Consider the following 25,965-nt stretch of genomic DNA (forward strand, 5'->3'; position numbering starts at 1 on the left):
CCCCTAACAAATCACAGCTCTATGGCCACACCCTTTGCAAGGGGTGCACTGCCGCTCCTCCCATCGGCACTCCAGAGTCCACTTCTCTACCTGGGAAATGTGGGTGAATCTGGGCGAGCTTGTGATGTGCTTTGGCTGTTTGACCAACGCTGGGGTGAGGGCGTATCTAGGAAGCCTGGAGGCCCCTGCTCCTGCTCTCTTAGGACCCAGGAACTGCCCAGCCAGCATATGGAGTCATGAAAAATTGTAGTTGAATTGTTTTAAACCACTAAGTTTTTGACATACGTTCATTTTAAGATTGCATGAGAGTTACGCTATTACCTTTTAAAAAATTATAATAAAGAACAGCCAGGTTCTCAGTTTTCTCAAGAGATAACGTCAAAAACTTTAAAACAAAAACAAAAACTAATACTAAAAAAGGCAAAATAAGCATGTTACTTAGAGTAATAGGGGCTAATATCCAAAGAATCCATTAAAACTTGAAAGTGCTGCTTTTCCTAACAAACTTTGCAGAACTCTTATTCTCTTAAAGCCTTGTGCATGTATAAGTTGGATAAAAGCTAAAACTGTATTTCAAGATATAAAAGCCAAATAAAAAGATTAAGAAAATGCACCAAAATGTTCATGATGTGGTTGCCTGAATGGATGATTGCAAGTGATTTTTATTGTTCTTGTTGTATATTTCTCCATTTTCCAAAATTTCAACATCGGGTATATATTGCTTACATAATGGTAAGGAAAAAAAAGAGCTCTGAGAGATGAAGAAAAAAATAAGAAAAAAAGGAGCCTCTCTTAACCATCTTTAATTGAGCAGTTCTAATTCCCAGGCTCTCCCAGGCCCCACATCCCTCCCCGTTCTCTTTCTGCTCTCTGCATGTTTCCATCGCTTTCCTGCTGTCACACTGAATGAGAAAACGCAATCAGCTCCTCCACAATGTTCAATTCATTCTATGCTCCCAGTTATTCCGAAACACAAGGCTTCTGTGAAAATTCATGGGCTTGTATATTTCAGTTTTCTTTGATTTCTAACAATCCTCTGCATTTCTTCATAACTTTTTGCACCTACCCTATCCTAACTCCTGACTCCTGGCTCTGCTTACCTATTCTATCCTTCCCTTCCATCAGGAGATACAATCTCAGATAATTTGATTAGCAGGGTAAATAGTGATTCAACACACCTGTATTGAATTACAAGCTATTTTCCCAAGCTGTTTTCCTCACAGTCTAGGCTGATGTCTGCCAGAGCAATGGCAGAAATTTCACTGGTCTCTGTTTCTGTTCCATGTAAGAACTTTTTGTTAATTATTAAAATTTTTTATCGAAATTATTGAGGTGACATTGGTTAACAAAATCAAATAAGTTTAAAGTGTACAATTCAACAATATGTCATATGTATTTTGCATTGTGTGTTTACCACCCAAAGTTAAATTTCCTTCCGCCACCAAATACTCGATTCCCTTCATCCTTATCTACCTCCCCATTCTCTCTGGTAACCACTAATCCACTGCCTGTGTCCATGAGTCTCTGCTTGTTTGTCATGTTTGTTTGTTACTTTTAGTTTCATATCCTGCATATGAGTGAAATCATATGGTTCTCAACTTTGTCTGTCTGACTTATTTCACCTAGCATGATTATCTCAAGATCCATCTATGTTGTCACAAATGGCAATTTTTCATCTTTTCTTTAAATGGAGCTGTGACATCGAATGTCATTGTTCACTCTGTAATAGCTCGGCCCAGGCTGTCTACACTGTTGCCCAGGTTACAGGTCGATCTGCATGAAACACATAATCTCCATGAACCTAAGGGTCCTGCAGAGATGATCGTTTAAGGAGACAAACCGTATGAGAAAGATTTTTGTAGAATGTTAGTTCTGTCATTCTCAGAAGAATGGCTAATTTCACAAATAAAATATAGAGACAAGGAAGGCCCGGAGGAAGGGCAAATAAAGATTTACCTTTCTAGAAAACTTAAATATTTTATACATGAAAGCTGAGATCAGCGTCTGCTCTGATGTTCAGATTTTATTCTCCATTTAGAATTTGCTTTTCAAACTGTAGCAGGAATATGAAATCATGACAATATTTCCTAACATTGCCACTGTTGTGCACTCAACTGTCCTAGTCACCTCTTTACATTTTGTTTCATATAACACAAAGTAAAAACACATCGAATATATGTTTTATAAATTATTTTCAATATCTGCATTTTTTTAAATTAAATGTATTAGGGCAACATTGGTTAATACAATTATGTAGGTTTCAAGTGTACGATTCTATAATACATCATCTGTATACAGCATTGTGTGTTCACCCCCTCAAAGTCTAATCTCCTTCTCTCACCATGTATTTGACCCTCTTTCCTTTATCCACCTCCTCCCCTTCCCCCTTTCCCTTTCAGTTTTATATCCCACATATTCAATGAAATCCTATGGTTCTCAACTTTTTCTGTCTGACTTATTTCGCTTAGCATGATAATCTCAAGATCCATCCCCGTTGTTGCATATGGCAGTATTTCATCTTTCTTATGGCTGAGTAATATCTACATTCTTACTAGAAAAAAATCTCCCTTGTCCTCTTTCCCTACCTATATGGGGGTCAGGTGAGGTAGTAGGGAGAAAATGATAATAAATTAAAAACATAACCCTGAGTAAAGAATTTGCTCTCATCTAAAAAAATATATTTCAGTCAATTGTTTAAACAAACAACTCTAAGAGCATGAAAAGATCCCCATATTTACATGAAACACAGCTTGTATTTACATACAGTGTAAGGTCTTGATAGGTAAACACTAGAAGTTGCTCTGCAAGTTGCCGCAGCCTCTCCCTCAGGAAATAACACCTACCTCCTTTGTGCTGAGAGATTAGCAACCTCTCTACTCTGACAAGGAAAAATCATCCAAGGGAAAGGAAGAAAGGAACCAATTTTAATCCATGAAGAAATTTTGAAAAATACTGATTTATATTAAGGAAAAGTATTTTTTAATAGTCAGGGCAAGTGGTCTGGTCACACTAAAAAGAAGACTTTAAATTCTGTCTTATTGAACTGTGAGCAATAACGATCCCTAGTTGAGACTTTTTTGTTTAAAGTTACTAAAGAAAATGAAAGACTGAAAAAAATGAAGTTTTTTCTATAACTCCCTGAGTCTGTGGACAGCCCTCTGTGCCTGGTGTCGTGGGGGTACTGAAGTAGGTGGGCACAGGTACCGGTATGGGAGATTTGGAGTCCATACCTGGATTTAGAGAGCGGTTGGAGGATGAGGATCTAGTCTGTTTGTTTGTTCGTTTTTGTCAGGGTATACTAAAATTTTTCTTTATTATGAAATAAAGAAAAAAGAAGTCAGAGAGATAGAAAACTGATAGAGATTAAAATACAAAAAGAAAATCTACAAAGAATGAGGGTAGGTTAAGGAAGTTAGTTACCAACTTCCATTCTGATTCCTCCACCTTTACTTTATGGGAATTTTTGGATCTCACTTTAAACACAACTTTTATCTTTTCCTTTTAACCCCATTTCAAATTTTCCTTCTCTTCCCTCCATAATGTCTGTATTTATAGCTCCATTCTTCTTAATTCCTTCCACTTGTCTTTCCTTCTCTATTTCCTATTTTTCTTTCCCTAATAGCATGAGATATGCAAAGTATAGAACAAAATGAAAGTATTGTTTTTAAATAAAATGGAAAAAATTTCACAGAAACATGGAACAATTGGGGGATCGGTTCAATTCTGCTTCTCCTCTCCTCTGCAAAAGCAGCATAAAGAAGGATGAAGAAGAGGAAGGAGAGGAGAAGAGGGGAAGGAAGAAGGGAGAGGATGAGAGGATTTCCACAGATCACATATAATGACTTTTAGGGGCAACTGGACCCAAGCTTCCGGTCTGAAGAAGCAACCCAGTCAAAACGTTAAGAGTTAGAGAGGGTGCTAATGAGGAGGGCAGGGAATAGGATTAGTGGGAATACAAAACAAACAGGAAAATACGTAAATTGGATTGTTAAAATCTATATTCAGTGCTTTCAGTGGTTAAACACAAAAGTATGATAATCCATTATAAAGACTTTTGTTCCAATAACATCAAATGGCATACAAATTAAAAAGGAAAATCATAGCTAAGTATATTGTTTTAAATATATATTAGTAACACTTAATGTTATAGTATACATAAATTCTTAAATTCCACCCATTCAAAACTATTAATAATTCAGTTTAATATGTAGCTGGTAGTTGAGACAAATGGTTTCAGCATATTTATTTAAATAATGAAAGACTTCGTTAATTATGAATGTTGGTAGAGGCATAGAAAAAGATCCAAACTGGTTCTTTTCTATAATATGCTCTTATAGTGAATATTAAAGTCCTCTAAGTTTAAGCGAAAATAAGATTTATAATCTATCGGAACACCAAAAACTAAGGACTGTAATACTGCCAAATATTTATTGGAACTCAATGTTATACCATACTATGAGGTTTTACTTTTTTCTTTTTAATTTGAGGATCATACCCCACAGATTGCATAATTGTTATGTTATGTTTTGTATAATTTGTAAAAATTTTACAAAATAATTGGAAATATAACCAGGTAAATAAGTGGGAATATAACCAGGTAATTTTTAAAAATTAAATAAAATATACCAGGATACATAGAGAGACTTATTAATAAATTCAATTTCTCTTAGTAGGATAACTGTATTAGAGCAAACTACTTCAATGGCTTGTAAAGAGTAAATGTATTTTAAAAATACATTCTCTAATTTAATTCACTCAAAAGTACTGATCGTCTGCCCTTTGTCCAAGCCCTTATATTAGATACTAAGGTGGATACAATATTTTAGGTGGGAAACAAAGATGCGAAAAATTACAAAACCACTCTTGCTTTTACAGATGTAGGAGAGATGAAAATAATAATAGAGAGATCTAAAAAATCTCCATGAAGAGGTGAGAATGGTGCAGTGTATTCCACAGATATCTCAGGGAAAGGAAGTTTCAAGGCGAAAAACAAGAGCTGAGGCCCAGAGGTAGGTGTGCTCTCATTTCTGAAGTTTCTTCCCTCTATCAATCTGAAATTGGTTTCTCTGTGATTTTAACCCACCGATATTTCTCCTGTCTCTGGGGTGACACACACTAAAACTATTCATTCCTTTAAAAGCAGGCTCTTAAGAATTTCTGATTGTGTCTGAGTCTTCTGTAAGGAAAGATCTGTTCCTTCTTAACTGACAATTTTTAAGTGCCTAAGTTATTTCTTAACTGCCTAAGTTTTGAATCACTTTATTATCTCCATTGTTTTCTTCCAAATCACTGCCAGATTAATTATACTATTTCCAATGTGTTGTCAAAAGTCTTTTTTAACGATGACAAAGCAAAACTGGATTGCAAGATCTCCAGCTTTTAAATACAAATTAAATAAACAGCAATCCAAAATGACAAATCGATGACAATCTAAAGAAAAAGAAAGAAAATTCTGGGGCTTTTGTATATGGCTCCAAACTCCCAAGAAGTATTATTAAGGAAAAAAAAACAAATTGATAAAATCCTAAGAATTCTCACTAACACTGTCACCATGGAGGGGAATATACTATAATGTGAGTAGAAAGCAGAATAAAACTTTGAGAGTAGAAGCCACTGTGATTTACCTCAGGCTCTTAAAAACTAAGCAGAAGCAGAAAATGTTAAGATTACTACTGTCCAGTGGTTAATTCCAGAATAAGGGAACAATCTAAAGCCTCAAACAAATCTAAAGTCTCTTGAAAATACAATGTACCTTGGAATGGATAATGTAGACCCTATGAAGGCTGGATTGGGCCCTTAATAAAATATTGAACAAGAACTCAGCATTCAAGTCCTGTGCACAGGTTGCTTCAGCTCCAGCTCTCACACATACTTCAAATTTCAGAAAGGAGAATAAACTTAGTTGAGTTTTCAAGCAGAAGATAAACCAGACTTAATCAAAGTGTTAAGGCTACCAAAAAGAATTCAACTACTTTACATCAAAACATTAAGAACGTCTGGATAAAACTGCCCACATTAAACATGAGGAAGCTGGGGTGGGGTGGAGGGAGGGAAAAAAATAATGAAAAAGAAAAATAAGGAAACATATTAGAGAAAAGAGGAGGAAAAGAGGGATAAGAACAAAGCATGCATAGTAAGATGAAGAACTATATATAGAAGAAAACATTATCCAGGGTAAAGAAAAGCTTCAAGCTATAGAAAAATAACAAGAATTCAATAAAACGTAAACTCAAGGGGAAGATGATAAAGCATCTAAATAGATGGCTAAAGAAATAAATTGAGAAAAAAACATAATTTTGAAACTAAACAATAACAGAATCAGGAAGGAACAGAATTGACATGGTTAAGAATTTATTAATTACATAAAGGAAAGGCTTGAAATAATCCCAATAAATACAGAAGATGAAAAAGATTAAAATATTATTAGCTAATATATGTATTACATTATAAAAAATAATTAGAGGTCTGAAGAATAATTTCTCTGAAATGAAGACTTGAATTATATAGAATTATCTATATACAAATATCCTAGTTAAATTTCTTATGCATGTGTGGGGGCAGGGAATACATGAGAAGTACATAAGAAATCTCTGTAGCTTCCTTTTAATTTTGCTATGAATTTAAAACAGCTGTAAAAAAAAAAGTCTTGAGATAAAGAGAATTTTCAGTTACTCCACAGAAAAAGTCACCATAAAAAGAAAAAAATATATTATTCTGTGACAAAAGGAGTCAACAATGTTCCACAAAGTTCTGAAATAAAAATACATAACCACAAGTTTTATGCCCAACCTAGCTGCCTACCCTTCAGGTATATGAAATTACCGCCCTATAACTTTCTATCTATGAATCAATCCTTTCATAAATCCTTTAATCCTTTCATTTACCTTTTTTTCCCTTACTGTTTACTGTTTGGAATGATATTCACCTAAAATTAAAATAGTTATTTCTGAGTTGTGAGTAAAGGTTATCTTTTTTCTTTTTCCTTTGTACTTCTCTGTGTAACTCAAATATCTTTAAATTAGCATATATCTTCAAAAAAATGATAGCACCTGAGATCTGATCTACGTAAAAATATATAATTATTATCTACATCATTCTAGGCCCTATATTTCTAAGAATGTGGCCTAAAAGGACCTACCATTTTGAGGTTGTCAGACTACATTGCTGTTTCATTTTTGGCTAATGATGGACAGAGGAAAATCTAGAACCCAAACTCAATTCTCTGTCACTATTCGACCACGGTAATCTTCAGAGGTAAATGAAAGCTGCTTCAGCTTTGCCTTTCAAACCCTGCACAAATTCATCTTTTGTCCAACTCTAACTTAGAACCATATAGGGAATGGGGATTCTGGGAAAAGTAGTTCAGCTTAATCAAGTTGATATATGGTTTATATACTACCACATTAGTAGCCAGCCTAGTGAATCAATCAGACGAAAGAACAAATACTATGGTGAGACGTATAATAGGCTGAAAAATGGCCATCCAATGAAATCAGGTCTTAATCCTTGTAACCTGAAAATATTACCTGATAAGGAAAAAGGATCTTTTCAGATGTGATTAATCTAAGGATTTTCATCTAAGGAGATTACCCTGGATTATCTAGGTGGGCCCTAAATTTAATTATAAGTGTCCATATAAGAAAAAGCAAAGGAAGATTTGACATACACAGAAGAGGAAGAGGCAGTGTGACCCAGGAAGCATTTATTTTTTGCCATTGAAATCCTATAAAGTTCCTCTTTTTTCTGACTCTAATGTAAAACCATACAGGAAAGAAGATTCTGGGGAAAGTAGTTCCAATTTAAGTGAGTTGATGTGGTTAGCAGCCTCCTGAGCCAACCAGAGGAAGGATGTATCATGAGCATTATGGTGAAAAAATGTAATAAGCAAGGAATAAAAACAATTCTTATATTTTATTATGTGCCAGGCAACATTCTAAGAATACATTAATTTGCTTAATCCCCACTATAAGGTAGACACTATTTTTATCTAAATTTTACAGTTTGGGCAACTGTGACACACAAAAATGAAGTAATTTGTTTACGGTCATACAACTTGTTAATGGTAGAGCCGGATTTTGAACCCAGGAAGACTGGCTCCACTTCATGTTTTTAATCATTATGGTATATAGTAGAGAGAATATCTCATTCACTGGGTGTCCTATTTATGTATTGCTATAAAACAAATTGTAACAAAATTTAGTTGCTTAAAACAACCATCACTTTTTATCACATCTCATTATTTCCTGGGTCAGAAATTCAAGCAGGACTCAGCTGGACAATTCTTCTGTTCCATGTAACATCAACTGAGGTCAAGCTATGGTTTTCAGCTGACAAATGAACTGATCTGGGGAGTCCAAGATGGCTTCAGTCACATAGCTAGTATATTGGCAGGGATGACTGGAAAGCTGGGCTCAGCTGAAACAGTTGGCTAGAAGTCCTACATGTGACCATTATAACTAACAGGCCTAGGGTAATCAAACTACTTAAATGGAGACTCAAACTCCTCATTAGAATTTTCAAAAAGAACCTAATGGAAGCATTATGACTTAGTCTTAGAAATCTCTTATTAAGCGTCTTTTTTCTCGGAATCTTGAGAGATGTTGGAGAGACGCTGATGTTGAAGTCCTGGAGGAGAGTGCAGGGAGGGTACTAATCTTCTTGCAGATTGTAGCAGGAAGAGGGCTGTGTGTTACATGGGCTACATCGGAATCTGTCAGGGAGGTGCTTGAGTTAGATGGTCTCCAGCTGTGTTTCATCTTTAAAATTATCATTTGTTATCTGAAACTTTTATTCATATCTAACTACATTAGTCTAGGGACAACTTCAAAATATCAGTGGATTAATATAATTAAAATTTATTTCTTATACACATAGAGTTCACACACATAGTTGAGTGAAGGTGCATTTTGCTTAATGGTGCATTTTGCTCCATTAAGTCATTCAGGGACATAGATTCTTTTAGGCTCTTTATATACTGTAGTCTCGCCATCTCCTAGGAATTCGTATATCTCAACTGAATTCCCTGAATCCCATTGGCTGGCGAAGGAAGAGAGAAAAAGCAGGTAAAATCACATGGTTGCCCCTATAGACTGACCTGAAAGTGGCCCTTCTGCATTCCGTTGGCAAGAACTCAGTTACATAGCAACACTTAAGGATGGGAAATGAGGTGTACCTGTGAGCCCAGAAGTGAAAGAAATAGATTACGGTGAATACACAGCTGTCTGGTACACAGTCTAATATTTAAAGTAGGGAAGCGTTATGGTGTTGTGTAAATCCAGATGAATTTTAGAATGAAAACAGAAGAAATTTTTTTAGGTGTTCTGCCTGAGGGGATACATAATATCGAGGGCTAAATGAAGGACCTGAACAAGTGAAACTCCTACTTGTTTAACACTATGAAAAAAGATGTTTTTTGTGAATGCAGAACTTTGAATTACACCTGGGAATGTTCATAAGACATACCAGAGATATTGAAAATGCTTCAGAACATGCTAAGTTTCCTGTTAATGGTAAATTTATGCCAATAAAGTTGTCAACACTTTGTTGATGACCCAGAGCATTAGAGAATCCTGTTGGGAAGCTCCTAGCAAATCTGCTCACACTATGCTCTTTTTTTTATAGGCAGCACTCTCAAGCCTGCATTTTTGTAGGCAGTGCATTTACACACCATTTTAGCAGAAATACATCATTGTGTTCTCGTAGTTTCCAAACAAGAAACTCAAAATCTTGGAAAGAGTGCTCTGTAACAAGAAACTATTCAAATTAAACAAATCTATATTTACTTGTAAAATGACTCACTCTCTTTTCATCTTGTTCTTTAATGATGCTTGTTATTTTCATGTCCAAGGTTAAATGTCCATTCGAGCTTAACTAGTTTGCTTCTTATGTTCATTTCAGGCTTATACCACAATGAAAGCATGATTTTACTCTTGGGATCACATATTGGTAAACCAAAATTACTTTTTAAAATTATTTAATGTCTGGTTTAAAACAAATATATGAGAGGATATAGCAAGTAGCAAGAACTCTGAGTGTTTAAGTAGTAGACTATTGTCCGATCTAGTTCTAGAGTGAGGGATTATATAGGAAGAGAGCGAAACTATACTACATACTGGAATACATCTGACACCAACCACTCAACATATTTTCTGATCATTTCCATCCCTTATTTATTTATAAAAAAAAAAACAGAATCAAAGAGCAGCATTTTATGAAGTGCAGGATGGATACTGTTGAATTATTTTAAATTTCATGCAGCATTATATGAAATTTAATCACATGGAGATAAAAAAATTTTTCTTTGAATTATCTTTTTATTGATTATGCCAAATACAAAGTCTTAATTTCTTGCTAGTGTGTCTTAAACATACCTCTAAATCTAACTGATCTCTTTAAATAAATAGAGATCAGGTCTTGGGGCCAGAGCCTTTGACAGGGAATAATATTTTGCTATAATTTAATGTTTTTAGTGTTTTCAATGCATTTATTTTTATAAATGCCCTCTACTTACTCCAAATCATATCAATTTCCATTTTTATTAGTTATAAAAAATCAATTTAAATAAAATGTTAAATAAATGATATTAAAAGTGGACATGGATATGGCAAGTAGTAGTATAAAGGTAGTGCAGGAATGAATCAATTTTGGGAAACAGTGTATGGAAAAATTATGCAACACATATATGGTTGTCATTGTCATAAATAACACACAGAAAGAGGCAGTATCATCAAAGGTTATTTTCTTTGTACTGAAGCTATATTTATACTTTGTATTGTACTTCATAGGGAACATTCCATGCTAAAGAATAGTTATTTTCACATGTTAAACCAGATTGAATTAGTTATGATATAGGTTCAGCCATAATAACCAAATTTAAAAAGGCTCAGATAGAATAGAAGTTTATTCCTTTCTCCATAGAAGTCATATCACAAGTAGTTCAGGAGGTTCCCATTTTTCTTGTTGCCCCTCTTGCATCCTGGAGCAGCTATAGTTCAAAGGGGCCTCACTACCCCATCTACATCCCATGTAGCAGGATGAAGAGAGAGGGCAAAGTAGGGAAAGCTCCTTCCCTTTAAGTACTATATCTTGATAAGAACTAATTCATATGGCTGCAGTTAAATATAAAGAAGTCTGGTTGGTTGGTCATGCGGTACACTGAAAATTCTATTTCTATAGAAGAAGAGAGTGGATACTAATAGACACAGAAGTCTGTTTAAAGATCCAAGGGATTTCTCAATACAGAAAAGGTGAAATTACATTTAGTATTATTTTATCATTACAACATTTTCTCACTGCTCCATTCCATATCAAATTAAACACAAACCCCTTGGCTGAAAGTTCAGGTACCTTCACAATTATCAACAATATAAAATTATGACATCAAATGGCATAGATAGTTTGAAATGGCAATATATTAGAGCTGCACCTTTTAAAATACTGTGCAATGTGACTGAATTTGTCAGGCTGAATCTGATAATAGTTAAGCAAGATGGAAATTCGAGCATTTAAGAGCATGTGTATAGGGTTTATTTCTTGAAGATATTAACCAACACAAAAGCCTAGAAAGATATTTTTATATCTTTAGTCCTGCTAAACGACCAGCAGTTCACAGAAAATGAACTTAAGACTTCCAGAAGAGGCTGGCTGACATTGACAAATGAAAATGAGGTTAAGCGGAATCATTCTAAAAATCCCTCTGGTTAAACATCAGAAAAACAGAAGTTAAAGCCAGATGCTTCTATTACCCAGTTCATCCAATTTTAGTCTACACAAGAATAGAAAAACTCTATTCTGAGACTTCATAGAAAATGGTCAAGGTTTTGGGAATGGCAGGAAGTTAGCATTTGCCATTGCTGGGACACTTGTAGGAGATCCCCTAAATCCTATAACTTGAGTTATAGAAAGTCCCTGAAATCCATCCTAGATACAAGGATTTGAAATCATATTCATCATTATAATACTGCCATTGGGAAAATAACTTAGAAACTTTAAATATCCCGGAAATAATTGTTAAACATGATAAGCAGAAAGTTTAGCGGGATCCCCACTAATCTAGTGGGATCCTCCCTAAAAGAGTAACATAGATTCCATTCCAACACAAAAATGAAAATAGGGTGAAAACCATGATTAATAAACTAGAATAATATCATTATTTATTACTCAAATGATATCAGGATATAAGAATTAATTTATATATCAGAACAAACATGTTCTTACTCAAATATATCTTATTTAACAATAGTTTTCTTTCAAATCTTAGAATATTTTTAAAATGTAAAGAATTGTGTCTACCATACTTAAAAATTAATGTTATACTGGACATGAGGAAATTAGATTAACCATTATTAGGTACAGTTCTAAACAAAATTGCAGATTATGTAGAGCCTCTGTCTTCACCTCCAGCTTAGCTGTTCTGCAATTTCTTCTTCTTGTTGATCTCTTCTAATCTTTCAAGTACCTGGTCTCCTTCTCTTTTGCCCTATCCCATGTCCTAGTCTCTTACCTGCTGCATTCTAGTCTTGATCTCAGAGACAGATCTTATAAATAATAGCAATATTACATCACATTTTATATTCAATTTTGGAGAGACAGGACTGAGTATGGACAGGTTGACTGGATATTTGTTTGTGCTTTCATTCCTACCCTTTCCCACCAAAAGTACCCTGGTTTCCCATAAAAGAATTCACTCCCTACTCATTCTTGGTCATAGGTTTGGGTTGGATAAACCCCATTCCCAGCTCTAAGAGTGAACCATAGGATTACTTGTTGTCATTTGGAGTCAAGTGCCTATTGAAGGCCAGGTTTTTAGCAGAAATAAAGTATAAAACTATAGGGTGGTTTTGCTGCTTCTGAAAACTTGGAAAAATAACAGCTTTAAATCCACAGCCCAAGTTTGAGGTAATGAATCAGAAAACTTCCTTATGTCCTATAATGAAACAGTTGAGATTTCTAAAAACAAACCCAAGGTCCAGTCCTACAGGTGGCTAAATTATAATGTACCTAGAATTCAAAGACACAGATGATCTTATGTCAAAATCAAAGCATTGATTGGAAAAGAATCGGAACCATAAAAATTGGAATTAAAGCATCTGGTGGGGACCTTGAACCTCCAAATTCTGTTGTCCTTCCTTTGCCTAAGGAGGTTAGACTCATTTCTGCCTAAGGAGGTTAAACTTCTCTTGCCTAAAGAACCTGGAATGACCTTTCTGAAAGAATTGCCTTGTAGGAAAATATTAATCTTCCTCTTCTAGTTACTCCTGACCTATAAATATATTAAAATCAGGACATTGCCTACAAAATATGGCCTGGGAGGAAGGAGCATACATAATATTGTAAGATTTTGCTAATATACATTAACTAAAACCTGTAGAATATTATCATAACAGAGTCTAAAAGTTTGGATTGGGTAGAAAGAATGCAGTATTAAATGACATCAAATTTATTAATATAAGGGGATTAAGTAAAAGTTTTTAATTTGATGTGTTAATTTGGATTGGCTATGTGGGTTCAGTGGGTTTGGTTCTGTGGGTTTGCTTGCTTGCCTGAAATTTGAAATCGAATGTGGTTTATGCTGACTGAAGTTGAAAAACCAGAATTACCCTGGTATTTTGTAAAGAAAGATATCAAATATTTAAGGAAATTGGAATGATATGATGACTTTTTAATCACCCATCTCCTAATTATGTCCCCAGGGAATGTCTGGAGGACATTTCTTTTATGAAGGTTTTAAGAAGTATGCTAGTGAGGCAGACTACTGACATCCTTGAAGACATCTGTCATAGTTATTCTCTGGAAGCCAGGAGTAACAGTGGGAAATGCTGCTATTAAAATACAGTCACTGAATTCATGTGGAATGATGCAATCCAAGTGTACTAAGAGAATATATCTGAGATGCTTGCTCTTTCTAAAGGGTCTATAGCAGGCGAAATTCTAAAAATGACCCCCAAGATTTCTTGTCCTAACATGGACACTGTGAGTATGATAAAATATCGTGCCCGTGAATGTGTCGTATTGCATGACAAGACTCTGCAGGTGTAATTAAGGTTGCTAATTACCCTAGGTTAATAATCAGTTGACTTTAAAATAGGGAGATTGGATTATCCAGGTGGGCCTAAAGTAATCATATCAGAAGAGGAAGACAGAAAGACCTAAAGCATGAGAAAGACTTGACATGCCATTGCTGATTTGAAGATGAAGGGGGCCATGTGAAAAAGAGAGTGGATTAATGAGTTGAAAGGGGTCCCCTGGCCAATAACTTAGCAAGGAAACATGAACCTCAATTCTATAGGGGCAAGGCACTGAGTTCTACCAACAACTTGAAGAAGTTAGAAGAATATTCTTTCCCAGAACCTCCAGATAAGAGTCCAGTTTGATAAACACCTTGATTTTGGCCTTGTGAGACTCCAAGTGGAGCAGAGAATCCAGCCATGATGTTCCCAGACTTCAGACCTTTTGAACTGTGAGCTAATAAATATTGTTTTAAGCCTCTATATTTTTCACAGAAATAAAACGCTAATGTATGAGCCATTTCTGCATCAAAATGCCAAACAGAGAAAGTACTGGAAGAACTAATTACTTTCTTATTTCCTCTATACGTGATAGGTTTCTGCTACCATTGTTTCTATTAATTTTTTTACACATTGCTGTTGAAAACAACTCTGCTTGCCTGGTTAACACATCCATGCCTACCAGTATGGTGAAACATATGCTGACCAGTTCCCAAAGTAGTGTTATTAATCTTCAGAGAAGCTCAGGCTCACAAGCTTACAACTAAACAGTCACAAATAAAGATTGTACTTACTCATTAGCTGAGTCATTGTTTTTGAAGTATACCACTAAACAAGGTAGTTTGGTCCAGGAGTATTTCTAGTTTCAGCCACTACTCTGCCAGAATCAGCCTTTTTTGATGACAGTTTAGGCCAGTGTTAAGGAACTGTTGGTTACACAAGATGTAGAATGGTTTTGATTTGCCATCGCTCTTAAATATTGTTTAATATGAATGGCAGGTATTGAATTCTGTCCCCTCAAAATTCATATGTTGAAGTCCTAACCACCAGTGATTCTGAATGTGACTTTATTTGATCTTGGTAAAAGTTGGGGTCATTAGGGTGGGCCTCAATGCAATACAACTGGCATCCTAATTAGAGGGGAAATTTGGACACAGATATGCATCCAGGGTAGATGATGTGAAGAAACATAGAGAGAGAATGGCCATCTATATGCCAGGAACAGAGGCCCGGAACAGGGTATTCCTTCATAGCCCTCATGAATCAACCCTTCTGACACCTTGATTTGGATATCTAGCCTCCCAAACTATGATGCAATAAATGTATACTGGCTAAGCCATCTAGTCTATGGCCTTTGTTAAGGCAGCCCTAGTAAATTGACACAGCAAGTCATATAACATGACACACCATTTCCTTGCACGTTATAGCCAGCAGTTGTATGTGTTTACATTCTGTCTGGAACTCTGAAGAGTGTTGAGTTTGTAGGCCTTGGCAATAAACTTGCATTAATAGTTCAGACTTTCCCTTTCCCCAGATGAACATCCTACGAGAGAGCAACCAGTTCATTCTGGCTTGCCCCAGACTTCCTCAGTTTTAGCACTGAACATCCCACATCCTGAGAAACTGCTCAGTCCCAGGTAGCCCAGATGGCTGATCTCTCTATGTCTTTTCTTGCCAGAAAAACTAAATTTAAACCATATAGTCAATCAAAGAAGTTCTAGTAATATTGAACACCCCAAATACAGGATTGATATGTTAATTGTCTTGCTCCTAGGGGACATGCTGGCTCCTAATCACATTTTCCTGCCTATTCTCTCATGGTTTATTCTCTGAAATCAGGATGCTAGGAAGGGATAACTGCTATTATCATTTATCCCTTGAGCATTAAGTGGTGGCTTATATCAACACACTAAGACTACTGAAATTCTTCTTTCCAAAGTAAAAGCTGCTCCAAGTCAATTTACAATCTCCACCTAAATAGGAATGTTGCTGGTTGTTTTAAATAGAATCTTTTCTCACAAAGAAAAGTTTAAAGTTCTATCTCTTCCACTATGTTAAGAACAACTTGAGAGCAGAGACTAAGACGTGTTCATCTCTGTATCTATAATACTCAGAACAATTCCTAGCAAATATCAATAAGTTTTTATTGAATGAGTCCAAGCATGAAAAAACTGGAGCCTTGACAAGGCATGTGGGACTAGAACACAAAGGAACTGATGGGTTAAATTAAACTAGCAGGAAAGAGTTGTAAAGGGGCAAAGAGCTGAATAAAATCCAAAAGTTTCCCAGTTGGAGAACAAGCAGGTGATGCAAGAAACATACGGACAATAAGGGTGAGAGTCTGCTCTTTCAACTGAATTTAGGGTGGATAAATAAAATTCTACTGGGTGATATAAATGGAAATTTCAAAAATAAATAGAGATATCAGAGTAATACGATGTAGTTTGGTGTAGTTAGGAGCTCTTAGAGGCAAATACTATCCCAAGGAAATAGTGGATTCTCCAGAAAGCATCACAATCAGATTAAAGGGGGGTCATGGAGAAGAAGCCAGCAAAGAAGAAGCTTCAAGAGCAAATAAAGAGATAAATGGAGAAATAATCATAATGTGGTTGTGGCAAAGTGAGCAGGTCTACAGTACCATCAAATATGGAGAAAAAAAAGGATGAGATGCTTTGATTTAGGTATCTCTGGTTACTTTTTAATTTGATTTCAGCAAAATGGAAATCATAGTAGGGAATCACAAAATTTTTAAAAAGTGGGAGAAGTCTGCAGGAATATTCTATGTGATCAAGATGAAACAAACAGAAGGTAAAAGCATACAGGATGGGTACACACTGGGCGAAGGACATAGCTCTGCATGTTTGAATGCAGCACGGCTGGAAGTAATGGAAGAAAGAAAGCGATAGAAAGAGCAAGAAATACAGGCATGGGGTATGGTGGAGGTTAGGTGGATGGATGAAGAATAGACATGTCTGTGGAGAACAGCTGGTTTATGATTATATCAGGAGATAGGGGAAAGTGAAAAAAATTAGTTGCCACAATTAATGATGTTTGCCCCAAAAGGCCACCTCCCAGGGCCTGGAAAGAAATAATTGATGGGAAATGATAGATTTTCAAAACTGAATGCTCATTAGAAATAAAGAAAAAAGAAATAAAAAGCTGAATTTTGTAGAAAAATATGCATTGCTTCGCCTTGATTTGCCTTGTCAGTCTCTTAAGCTTTCATTTTCATTTTATTCCAAGTGTGAAGTACTGCACTTAATCATAGCCATGCATTTTGGATTAGTGAATATTTAACAATAAATTATATCATGACTTTGGTGCTAAATTATGCTGTGTACTCAGTAACCTCAATTATGAAACATAATTTTTCAGAATCTACTTCAGTAGAAAGGGTACATGCACATTAACAGTCTTAAAAGTCTGTAAATATAAATCTCAAATTTAAATATGAAAATCATGCATATCATACAATCTTAGTTTTGGAAGAAAGAGAAAGATTTAAGAAGTGCTTTTTTCTCTCGCTCATTGAGGACTATGAGATTAAAGTTTAGAGACTTCCTATGGAAGCAAAGTTTATATTTCTTGAACATTTTCTTTCCACATAATTTTTCCTATTTTTGATCATAAACTGAATATAGCTTTAACATAGTTTGAGTTTGTTTATTAATTTCAATTATTTTTTCTCATCTTGTTTAACAATCCCAGGAGAGAGTAGGAGAGGTATACCCTCAAACTTCTAGACTAATGCTGCTTTCATTGAATCGCGTTTAATTAATTGGCATCTGAGCCCAACCTACATGCCTCCTCATGAAAAAATAATTAAGAATTTAAGAATATTCAGTGAAAGATATCCAAGTGTTGATTTTCAAGACTATGTTTTCACACAAATTAGGCTTCAGTTTCACGGTTTTCCTCTTTTTCTATTGAGAGAGCAGACATGAACATAACTAGTCATCACATACTAGGATGTTTCTATTGAATAAAAATTGTCCTATTTCTATTACTGATGATCTCTTTCCTTTTGCTGGTACCAAATAGCAACTATTAAGTGAATTTTTACACCGATTTTTGCTAAGCTTTCTGATTGCAAGGAAAAGACAAGCCAAATTAGATGACATTACGTTATTATAAAGATGCCCCAGGAACTAAAGAAATTGAGGAACTTCATATCAGCAGCTATACTCATTCAGAAGTACATCGCCTTCAGGGCTGGGATTGCTCTGAGCTCCATGAAGAAACAAAACGAAGACCCATTCTCACCCAGGATATTTCAAACTAAAGCCTAGGAACCCACCTCCCATTGCAGCAACCTCGTATTAGTGGGACCATCCACTATAAAACACCCTAATTGGGCTGAATTTAGCACCAAGCTATCTCAGTATTAGACAGTGTATCTTAGGTCTATACTACATAAGTTGACTTTATACAGGGCACCTAGCTATTGCTGGATCCCTGGTAGCTGTCTATATTTCATTTTTGCGCATAAACCACAGTAATTTAAAACAGAAGCTCATTTCTTCAGAAAGAATGTGAAGGCCGTACTTTCCCACTATTCCTCTCTGGTATCATTGCTTCTGTAGGTAGATGCTTTTTGGTAATAAAATATTGGTTCTCCTATATGAGTATGTAAGATTAACCTGTGATGTTTGTTTAGAGTGTAGGTGTCAATCCACAGTGCCTAAATATTTTGATTAAATAGATTTGGAGGGAAATCAGTACTTCCATTTTTAAAAAGCACCTTCAGTGTTTCTGATGAAGATGGTAGAGGATCACACTTTGAGAAATTCCTTATAGAGAAAATCCAGAAATTGATATTTTTTTTTCAATGTGCTCTACTTTGTCCAAACTCATTTGAAGTTATTCAGTTTTACCTGACCATATCATCTTACACTACGTTTCCTTACAGTCTAAATGTTTTAGAATAAGGCCCAGTTCCCCATAAAATGAGAAAAGAGCTCATGAGAGAGAAAAGGCAATTTTAAACATTACCTATCATATCAAAATAAGAAAGAGAAAAGGTGTATCAGAAGTGATTTTGTGCAAAGTGGCTTTAATTCACCACCATCACTTCTACACTGTGAGACTCTCTTAGAACAGAGGCCATTAGAAGATCCCACCAGCTGGGCTTGGAAATTTGATGAGATCATAGCCCAGTGGCAGATGGTAACAGGGAAAATAATGCAAAGCACAACTAAATAATAGCAGGAAATGAAGGTACATATTGAGAGGGAGTACACCATAACCTTTAACTCACTAATGAAAGAGTAATTTCAGTTAACTAAGCTTGTCTAACTCTTCAGTATTATACAGTAAGAGATTTTAGAAAATAGTCTTTTTCAAACAAGAACAGACCATATCTTTTATGAAGAACTTTAATATAATTATTTCTCTTCTTATTTTGATAGATGTTTTCATTACCAAGCTTTCCTTAAAATATTTTTTAATTGATTACTTTCTTTTAACGGGTAAGAGTTTATGAATAACATTAGAAAAATACATAAAACATCAGTGGGAAATTTTGCTGCTACATAGGCATGTGAAACCTGAGAACCTCTTTGTTAGGAAGCAGCAGAGGTGAACTCAACTCTACAATAACTGCCCCAAAAGGATTAAATGGGTAATACTTCTAAAATATTATAGGAGGTTTAATTAAAACTATACGATTCAGCATATAGGATTTGGACATGCAGTGTCAATCAGCAAGATGGGAAGATGGGCTGTGGAGGAAAGATCAGAAAGGCTAAGCATGAAAGAAGCTGGTGTAGGGTAAAAACAGACAGCACAAATAATGGAGTGGTCGAGAGCATGGAACTCTCTCTCTCTCTCTCTCTCTCTCTCTCTCTCTCTCTCTCTCCCCACGACCTCTTTATGTCTGTCTTATTTGAAACCATAACTCTTCACTTTATGGAAAGCAGAGATAACAACAATATATATTTCAAAAGACTGTTGCAAAGAGTCAAAAAGTTAACACAGGTAAAGGACTTAGAACAGTGCCTGATACACAGTAAGTTCCAAGTAGCCCTTAGCTCTTATTAACCACAGAAGATCCATGCTACTCTAAACCAAAAGGGTTTAAATAACAAAACCTCCCCCATAGGTAAGCCAAATCCCTCTTCTCTTTCAATTTAAACTCAATCTCTTATTCTGCCATTTGTGGCCATAGGGGATAGCTAGACACTCTGCTCTGCGTGATGACCCTTTACACTCTGAATGATTCACGTAATTGGAAACATTTGTGGATGTACAGCTCTTCAGGGAAAAGCGTGTCCCAATCTAATTTCATGAAGTAATGTCAGGAAGGAAACAATCAATGAAGTTACTCCAAATCAAAGCACTTTAGAGAAAGTCTTAATCCGTCTTTAGGACAGTAAAGCATGGAGAGAGAATTACTGATGTCCAAAAGATGTATAAGAAACGGTTTCTTACATCTATACTTCTCACTATATTTTGAGGTTAAAATTAAAGGTGAAGGAAAGGTCTAATCTATTAAACCAGAATAATTTAAGGTCTGTTTCCACATTAGACTATGAGAGCGTTTATTTTGAACCTCAGGTTCTGTAACACAAGATCTTCATTTGTCCTAATCTTGGTTTTAATCTCCTTTTTTCAGTAACAGCTCAAAGGCAGAGGACATCACTTACACATATTAAGATTCTCACAAAATCTAGCAAATGTTACAAGTGTTCATTAAATATTAGTGCTCAGTAAATCCACAGTGGTCAATTAGAAATTTAGGAACTAACTTAATAATTTCTGAGCTCTGTTTATTGAAACTAACGGCAACTGGCAAACATCACACAGTGATATAAATGTCAAATAAATGGATGTGTCTTCAAATGATGCAGACAAATTTACTATAAAATGTAAGCTTATTTTCTTTAATGGTATTGAGGAGGCTCATGGGCCAGTTGAGGGGATCCATGGGTGAGAAATCCCCAGTATCTTGTGGGTGGGGTTCTTGATGGAGTTTGTGACACAGTAGGAGCCATGTCCCTCCAAAGTCCTCTGAGAGTCCTATCTGCCACTCTCTTAGCCTCTTGCCTCTCTCCAGTCACGCAGCTCATGACTCAGTCCTCTGTATGGAGCAAGAGAGAAATGAGGCTCTTGCGCAATAACCGACACAGTTGGGTAAGCTTGAGAAATTACAGGTCAATTCATTTTGTTCTTTCTACCCTCTCTAATGCATCCAAGCTTTTTTTTTTTTTTTTTTTTTTTTGGTGCCATTGCTGTGCTGGAATTTCTCCACTGAAAATCTGGACTTCCACAAAGGCTCTCTCATCCATGGGTGGTTGTCTGAGACAGTGTTTTCCAGGGGTTCAACCCACAGCCAAGAGGGGCTGGAGCCAGTTCACAGGCCGCTGCAAAGTCCACAGACAGGACCTAGGTCCGTATGCCTGTTATCCAGCCCTCAGTAGGCAAGACTCCTGCATTCTTCAGCACATTGTGCTATATCCTATAGCCCCCGCAAAGGCACTTTTGTCTGAGGATTGATGCCAAATTGTTTTTGTTGAGGAGTAGGCTGTGATGAGGGGCATCTCATTCACTTTTGAATACATGCTTAACTCACACAGAATCTTCCCTCACTGAGAAATGTACTTCATTCCCTGTGTTATGTCATCACCTGTCTCCATTGAACCAGTATCGCCCTCAGGCCTTCCCAGACTTCCTTTGATTCTCATTAAGCGCTGAGGTTATTTCGTTAAGATACTCTAATCCCTAAAAGAAGTAAAACAGAACGTTTGACACTATAGACCCACAGTTCTTTTCAAGTAGTATCAAGATATGTTTTAAATATTAAACATTAATAAGTATACTTCTGCCGTTTCCCACAAGACAGAATTGAAAGATATGGAACAAAAGAAAATCAGAATGTTTCAGAAAGATTTTTTCCTGAAAAGTCTAGAATATTTTTGTGTTGTTGTTGTTGTTGTTGTTGTTTTTATCATTTACATCATCTCTCTCATTTGGACTTGAAAAGTGGACAAAGAGCTTTAAATTATTCTAAATCATGTAATGTGAAGCTAAAAATGACAATCCAACGACTACTAACTATTTGAATTACACCTTTACAATAATCTTCCAGCAGTTTTATGAACTTAAGATATCTCTCTGTATTTTGAATTCTTTTAAATATAAGCTTATTTTTATATTTCATGTTCTATATGATTTTTCTTTGCTTTTACTTGTTTGTTTTTGTCTTCTGTATTTAAAGTTTATGCAATTCCTTACTGAATTATCATCTCCAGGTGAGGTTAGTAAGTGACTGCTGATGACATTTGAACTGTGGAGAATATACAAGTGCCCAAAATATCCCTTATTTGAGTAAACTTTCCACTTTTAAAATTAAAATATTTAATCTTCATAAAGTTTCTATTAAAATTCAAATGTGATGCTTGGATGAATAATATTAAGTTATTATCTCAAACATCTTATAATCGAATCAGTTAGTATACATTGTTCATTGAATCTTCTTAAGTAGATAAGCTTGTTACTAATTTAATTCTCTGTTCATGGATTTATTATTTTTGAATACTGTTTATTAAGAGAACTGTATTTTAGCTTTTGACCAAATTAGAGCAGGTTAATATATAATATCCAATAGGTTAATAAACATTTATTTCAGTTATAAAAGTTTTTAAAAATATAATAGGAGCTTGAGATGAGGAGGCAGAGATATTAGTTTATACTTCGATGGTACTTAAAAAATAAATGATCATAACTTTAAAAGTTGATGGTTTTAAGGATCAAATTCTAAAACCAAAGATGGAAATTTGATAAACTCTTTTCAACTGTTATACGTTAGTCTGACAAAGAAAGGAAGCAATTCATAGAAGAAAAAACATAACCAACAAATGTTAAAATTTTTCAACTAAGTATTTAAAAATAAAATGTACATTAAAACAATTTGATATCTGGGGTTTTTTTTTTTAACCTCCCAAATTGTCGTATTTTCAAAATTGATGTAAAAACTTGTGTCGAGAGTACGAAAAGAAAGAAAACAGGTAATCTCTTATATTGATGGAGGCAATGTTAATTGATATAGACTTGCTGGCAATTGGGTGATCTATAGACAAACTTTCTGGCAATTAAAAAATATATACCAACTATCTTGAAATTACCTTTATCAACTTAACAATGCCTCTCTTACAAAGTTGCTCTGAAGAAATAATAATGGTAGCTGCAAAACTGTACCTACATTATTAAAGTCTATAAATGTCCAATAACCTGAGTTAAGTAAGTAACTGTTTCATAAATTTTTGTGTAGTCTTTTAAAATGATGTCCTTGAAACATGTTTGTTGACATGTAAAGTTATCCAAAATTATCGCTAATGGAAAAACTCATTTTTTAAAGAATAAAAATCATGCACATTTTCTATAAAAAATAGATGTAATTTTGGTAATATATCAGTTTGGTGGAAATTTATGATATATATATTTTTTATCTTGGCTCATCTATATTTATAATTTCTGTGCAGAGATCATATATTTAATAACCTTTAAAAAAGTAATCTAATAATTATTTTATACATATGGCATATGCCTCAAATATGTTATTAAAAAATATCCTTAAACGGTGATCATTTTTAATAATTAAAAAAAAAACTAATGTGTTAGAAACTATTGAGTCATACACTCAGCTTAAAGTCCTTATCTCTGACAACTGCCCTGCTTCACCACAATGATAGAGCCCCGCAGCTGCATTTGTTACGACTAATACTGGTGGGACAAGATGTGGACATTTATGCAAATAAGGTCACTCATTGTTTCTTTCCCCTTATCTGGAACTGGAATTCAAGTTGACTAGTGAGCACTGCTTGAACTGAAAGCAAATAAACCCAGAGTTACGGAGTATTATAACAGAGAGGTAGAGAAAACTGGTCTACGGAGTGAGATAAAGAGAAAGTGAGGAAAGAAGATGGTACGCTATGGAGTATGAGGAAGACAAAACAGGAGTAATCCTAGTTCCAGGCTCTTTTCCAAAGCTGGTCAGGCCTGATTGTACTTCATCTCCCAGGATTCCAGGAGAAACCTGTATTCTATGATTAATTCTGTTTTTTTCTTAACCCGGTTTAAATAAGTTTCTGTTATCTGAGCAGAGAGATATAGATTAAAAAATGGCCTATCATCTCAGAAGCTAAGCAGGGTTGGGCATGGTTAATACTTAGATGGGAGACTCCCTAGAAAAACCAGGTGTTGCAGGCCAAAGAAAGAAAGAAAGAAAGAAAGAAAGAAAGAAAGAAAGAAAGAAAGAAAGAAAGAAAGAAAGAAAGCCTATCAATTAAGAAAGCAAAAATCACAACTGTTTTAACAAGAGAACTTAATAAAGGAATTGTTTTAACAGGTACTAGAGGATTAACAAGACAAAAAAGAAAAAGGATCACTGTAGTATCACAGAGGTAGCAACTGAAGTAAGAAGCTATCACCCTAAGGCTGGCAGAGAGAATACTAGAAAAACTAGCAGTTTGAGGATGGACTGCCTGCTGATATTTGTAACTAAGGATCTCAGAGGAGAGGCCCCAGGGAGCTAGGATTTAGCTATCTAAGATCGGATACCAGCTAATTAACTGGTGGTGGTCTCTCCCAGGGGGCAAAGTGAGATGACTGTAAAAGTTTAGGGGAAAAGTAAAAAGTAGACCCAACTGTTACTGTTACCTATTGCCACTTCTGGGGTGAAAAACCATTGCTCAGGTGATGTTGACAGCCACGGGAAACAAAACAGGAAAAAAAAACATGTCCTTTTTTCCTTCTCCAGGTGTCCAATCTTCCCAGTGAGGCAACTGGGAAAGCAGAAATGTGGTCTGCAGAGACCCAGCCTGAGTAAGACAAGGCAGATTATAGAAGAGTGTTTGAAATAGAAAGAAAATGGCTTAACAAGCAAATATAGAAAAGTAAATGTTATGTTACTTTTTAATTGTATATTTTATGCCAAATACACAATCTAAAAATTCTTTCATGAATAACACTGTAGAGAAACCATAAAAACCACTCAATAGATAACAAATTCAGAAGAAATTTGCTTTTTTAGCAGCCTGTCATCTACTCAAAAGAGTCTTTTAATTAGTTCTATTTAGTCCTAAATATAATTAAATGTGTGAATTTAGAATTAATTGTATATGTTTCCACTGAACAAAAATAAAAAATGAAGTTACTACTTTATTGTTCAAACATATTGAATTTTTACAATACTAAAACTAATATAAGAAAGAACAGAAAGACCAAAATAAATGGTAATTATGTGAGGTGATAGATATGTTAATTAGTTTAATTGTGGTAATCATTTCACAATACATGCATATATCAAAACATCACATTGTACACCTTAATTATATACAGTTATTAGTCAAAAAAAACGAAAAGAAAAAATAAATACTCTCAAATCTGTTAAAGAAATTGAATCGATTATTTTTATAAAACAAAGAAAACCACATTTTCTCAAAGTTTCACTGGTGAAAATTTTAAACATTTGGGTAAGAAATAGTACCAATCTTAGATATACTCTTTCAAAGAATAGAAGAGTAGATTTTTTTCCATTTCATTTTATGCCAACCTAGATATAACAAAAAAGATAATTTATAGTCCACCTTCTCTTACAAACACAGATGCAAAAATTCTTTTTAAAGGCTGTCAAATCAAATATAGCTATATATGATACATCAAAAGTAACTAGGGTTCTTCCTAGGAATGCTAGATTGAGTAAACATTAAAAATCGATGAGTATAATTTTCTACATTAACAGAATAAAGAAGGAAAAATTGATCAATTCAATAGGTACAAAAGAAGTATTTGATAAAATTCAATATCTACTCATGATTAAAAACAACAACAGCATAGTGGGACTAGAAAGGAATGTTCAAAATCTTATGATGGTCTATGATTAACCCAAAAGTAACATTATACTTAATGATGAGAGTAAATTCTTCACCCTAAAGTCAGGAACAAGACTCAAATGTCTCCC

This window comes from Rousettus aegyptiacus, unplaced genomic scaffold (genome assembly GCF_014176215.1).
Source record: "Rousettus aegyptiacus isolate mRouAeg1 unplaced genomic scaffold, mRouAeg1.p scaffold_m13_p_13, whole genome shotgun sequence".
In the NCBI taxonomy this organism is placed as follows: Eukaryota; Metazoa; Chordata; class Mammalia; order Chiroptera; family Pteropodidae; genus Rousettus; species Rousettus aegyptiacus.